The following is a 4748-nucleotide window of genomic DNA, read 5'->3' as shown; positions in this document are numbered from 1 at the left end:
TCAAGCAAGTAGTAGAGTGTGAGTAGAGCCATTAGGGACATTGAAGGTGGCCTTGAGATGAGATTTGTAGAACAGGTGGGCTTTGGACAGGTCGAAATGGGCGGGGAGGTAGGAAGGGAAGAACCATGGCAAGAAAACTCCATGGCTGCAGAGAATGGCAAGTGTTATTCTGGCTGGAGTATTTGGTGTTCATACTGGGAGATAAGCCTAGAAAAAGCATTTGGGGTCATCCTGGGAAAGGTCCAACATGCCAGGGCAGATGAATTTGAATTTGAATTTGGTAAGAAATAATTTTGGGAGGAAATGAAGAGCAAATGAAGGCTTTTGATCAGAAACATAACATACTCAGCATTATGCTTTATTGTACATTAATTCAGCAGATACAAGCAGAATTGATGTGAGAAAAGATGGGGAGCAGGGACATCAATTTGAAGACTTAGGGGATCCCTTCTCCCTGATGACCTAGTAAAGGCACTGCTTTCCAACTAAGAGAGCCCAAATGTCTGGCATACCGTGGAAAAGCAGCTTCAATGGCCTGGGAGGAAACTCACACCTCACTCTGAGGGGTCCCCGCCGGCTCAAGGCTCACACATGTCATGATGTACGCAGCAGAGGTGCTGACAGAGCCAGAGGACTGGGATCAGTTACACAGGGAAAGGAGGTAAGACTGCCAGAGCTGAGCTGCAGAGAATCATCACTGAAGACAGGAGGCCCCAAAGGAGCCCAAGCGGCTTCTTCTCAGCCAGCTGTGAGGAGCTCAGAGCAGGAGTTCCAGGCTCTGGGAGGGCTGGACGCCTTAGACACTTGGAAGTGCAGTGCAGTCCCAGGATGTGAGGACCAGGGGGGTTTCTGAAGGATCCAGTAACCCTCTTACTGAGAAGCTGGGCCAGTTCTGCTTGATTACTGGGAACAGCTCCGTCTTTCAGCTCTGGATCTGGGAGTGAGGGTTGCATAGCAATATCCCCCTGCTGTCACTGGCTGCAGAGAACTCCTGCCATGAGCTGCCTTTGGGCCATGGACAAGCCCTTTTCTGAATCCTCTTGATTTCTTTCTACTTGATTCATCACCTATTGGAGGCTCTGAGAGTCAGTGTTGGCTTCCAGACCTGTACATGTCTCCTACACCTTCTTTGAGGCTAGCACTCCTGGCACATCCCTTCTTGATGGTCTGTGAACATTGCGAGGTTTTATGAAAAGTGAGGTGGCCCCATGAAGTCATCACTCTATACAGCAAGCCCTGCAGGTAACATAGACCAGTGAAAGGGACTGGGTTTAGGAGATACACTTGTTTCTTCACTTCCACAAAGAAACATGTCATTCCCCATTTTTTGGAATGCGTGGCTCTTGTGGTCTAACCTCCACTTCTCCACTTTTCACAGAGACATAGGTACTGAGAAATATTTCTCCCCTTAAAGAGAGACGAGGGTGCAAGTGTGATGACAAAAGGCGTGGTGGAGACTAGTTAGTTACCAAACATGTATGGCATCTAAGAAGAACAAACAACACTCAGCTCAGGTAGGAATGAGAGCCTGGTGAGGCCAGATCTTCTGATTTTTCAAAAGAAGCTAGAGATCCAGAATTTTATGTGAAATCTCCCAATTTTAAAATGTTGGCTCATTTCCCTCCACTTTCCAACTGTGCCTCCATGCTCTTTCCACCACATCAACCCACCTGCAGCCCCCAGGCCCTGATCTCTCTTATCTTCTCACCTCTGCATTGCTGGTCTCTGTCTGCAATGCACATCCTCCTTTTCTCCGCCTGGGAATCTCGAAAGACTCAGATCAAACTATATTTCCTTCCAACAGCTACCCTTCTCTTTGTAAGATTAGGTGCTCTTCATTCTTTCTATGCTTCCATAGCACCCTGAATATACTTCAACCAGGCCTCTTACCACGCTGTCCTGGAATTGCTGGTTTCCTTGTCTGTCGTTTGTCAGCCCGAGAACTCCCTGAGGGTAGAGACTTTCATAGTTTGTGCCCTGGGAACCTACGGTAGGAGAGTCAGAAATGTGCCAAGAAAGTAAAAATAGTTTAATCAGAGGGGAAAATAAAAATTCAGACAAGCTAGAGAGCCAGCCGCCTGAACACTTCGAGTACTAGGTCCAAGAGGTGATAGCAGGTGACAAACAGAAGACAAGCTCAGGAGTCAGGAAAGGGGAGGATTAAAACAGGCTGGCAAGTGGAACGGTTTATGATAGAAGCTATGGATGAGGTAAGGGCATCTGGAGCCTGTTTTTACAGGGTGCTGAGATGTGACAGGGACAGAGATGGATCTCACTGCCTTAACTTCTTACTACTGGGCTCCACTCTCAGCTTGATAGTCTGACAAGATTCTCTTCTCCATTTCAAGGATTCCTTCTCAGTAAACATCTATTGAGCATCTATTCTGTGCTAGGCACCATTAGGTACTCTAAACATAGAGCAGAATCAGATACTATCCCTATGCTTGAGCTTGTGGTGTGGTGGAGGAAATGGACACATAAATAAATAATGATAAGAAAATGAAATAAATGTGACAACAGAGAGAAGCACAGGGGGCTATGGTAGCACAGAGGAAGGGCTCCCGATCCGTTAATGCCCAGAAATGGTAATTTACCTGAGGTCATACAGCTAGGCAGGAGCAGAACCAGGATTAGGACTCAGGCCTGTTCAACTTAAAAGCCTACTCTTTTTCCATTGTAGAAAATTGGAAGAAGATGGATGTGAATATGTGGTGATGGAGGAAATTTTGTGTGTGTCAGCTTAGTTAAGCTACAACTGTATGGTTCTAGGTTAAAGTTGGTCAATAAAGATAGTGGCTTGGGATTTGGGAAGCCAAAGTGAATCAGCAGCCATTACTCTCTGCAGCTCATAGGAGATGGTTACAGCAACAACAGGCATGGAGATGCCAGCAGATTCTAGCTTGTCTTCACTCTCCTCCACTCTACATGCAGCTCTTCCTGACTGCTGACTCTGCTGGCTAATACCTGCTCCAAGCCCACCACCAGACACTTGGCTGTGGACCCACAGACTCCTTCCGTAGACTTCTCCATCAGCTGCCTCTCCACAGCTGGATGTGCTTAGTGTTTTCTGGGATTGACTGATTGATGATCCCTTGATCCTCATCCCTCCATTTTCAGAGGGCACTTCCACAGCTCTTCCCACAATTGGGTAAGTTCTAATTCCTATAATGAATAAGTCCCTTATCCCACAACTCATAGTAGTTCTGCTTCCTTATTTGAACATTGACTAAAATACTATGCTTTTCCCAAGGCTGAAAATAATTGAGTGGATAGAAGAACAGACTAAGGTTAGAAGTCTAACTTCACCAATATCTCCTTAACTCTAGTGCCTTTGCATTTAGTAGTTCAGTAAGTATTGTGTCAAATTGGGTTGAATTTTTAGGTTGTTTCCAGTTCTTCATTGGTACAGATATCATTGCAAAGAATAGCTTCTGGGGAAGTTTGTTTTTGTTTTTGTTTCTGTTTAATTCTTTTCCTGGGATAAATGCGAAGGTATGGAGTATGGCTCAGGCTTTGAAGTTTTGACCCAGGACGATATCTGTTGTGTTGGCTACATGGATTCTTCATCTCCTGGGGTACAATAGATTTTCCTCTGGCTTCAACTTTCCTCTCTCCCCCCCTACTTTCTGTCCCTTGCAAAAACAGAGAAAAACCTCACTCTTGTGCATTTTCTCCAAAGAAAGTATTTCACACTCTAATCAGACCAGCCAAAAAAGATATATTGGGTTACCCTGTGGGAATGCTCCTCTGGCTGCGCTGGTTTGGAAGTGGAAGAAACAGACATCTGGAAGGGGAGGCTCTGCTCACTTGGGCTGGACAGACAGCAATCAACTCTGAACCGCTTAATTGCAGGGGAATTTCCTCCTTGCTACTTAGACCATTCGGCACTTGTTGGGAGAAGACGTGTTTCACGTTCGCTTTGCCTCTTGGAAAGCTGGATTGAATGTTGTTTCAATTAGACGACCATTGATGGAATGTCTGTTCTCCACTAGTCCCTAGGCTAGCAGCTGGAGATACTGCCCTTGAGGTGTTTTCAGCTAGAGGGAAACACAATAAGTTATAGCACGTCAGCCTATAATAAGCCCTAGAAAAGAGGCATATACAAAGCACTATGGAACAGAGGAGGGAGCAATTTATTCCTGATAAGGGAGTGCCGGGTTGGGGGAAAGAAGTCCAAGGGAAGTGTTAAAGAATGTACAGGCAAAGGGAGCTAACATTTTTTAAGCACTGAGCTGGGTTTCACAGAGGAAGGTGAACCAGGCGAGAGAACTAACAGTTACTCACTGATAATCTATCCTGTGCCAGTCATTGAGATACGTTATCACATTAAATCTTCCCCAAAACCCATCTGGAGGAAACTGAGGCACAAAGAAGTGAGGTAACGTGTTTGAAAGAGGTGGAATTGGGATTCAAACCCAGATCTCTCTGACTTCCCAGAACATGCCCTGCTCCCATCTGTGCTTGGAGAATTATTTTCAAAAGACATTTGAGATGGACTATAAAGAATGAGAATTTTGACAGGCTTTGAAAGGCAAGGGGGTGGAAGAAGGGATGGAGTAAATGCATTCCAGACAGGAAGAATGGGAGGGCAGGGCACTGCGAGAGGCCTGTAGGGGGGTTGGTGACTGTGGGAAGACATCGTCACACACCTATATCACTGTCTTCTCAGGTTCAATGTGTCATTCAGTAATTCACTCAACAGTGCTGGGGATTCAGAGCTCAGTAACCTCAATCCTCGCTCTTAAGGA

General features: G+C 45.8%; 1 long non-coding RNA gene across 1 annotated transcript; it reads right to left on the bottom strand.

Annotated features, from left to right (window-relative positions):
* Positions 1-1118: 1118 nt before the first annotated feature.
* LOC139083951 (uncharacterized) lies at positions 1119-3836 on the bottom strand. The gene is made up of 3 exons (XR_011541128.1): positions 3731-3836; positions 1891-1985; positions 1119-1236 (listed from the first exon to the last, which is right to left on the bottom strand). It is a non-coding gene; the product is annotated as an uncharacterized lncRNA (long non-coding RNA).
* Between the last annotated feature and the right edge of the window lie 912 nt (positions 3837-4748).

This window comes from Equus przewalskii, chromosome 6, assembly GCF_037783145.1.
Source record: "Equus przewalskii isolate Varuska chromosome 6, EquPr2, whole genome shotgun sequence".
Classification (NCBI taxonomy): Eukaryota; Metazoa; Chordata; class Mammalia; order Perissodactyla; family Equidae; genus Equus; species Equus przewalskii.
Note: the sequence above shows the minus strand (reverse complement) of the source record. Positions and strands in the feature narration are given on the sequence as shown.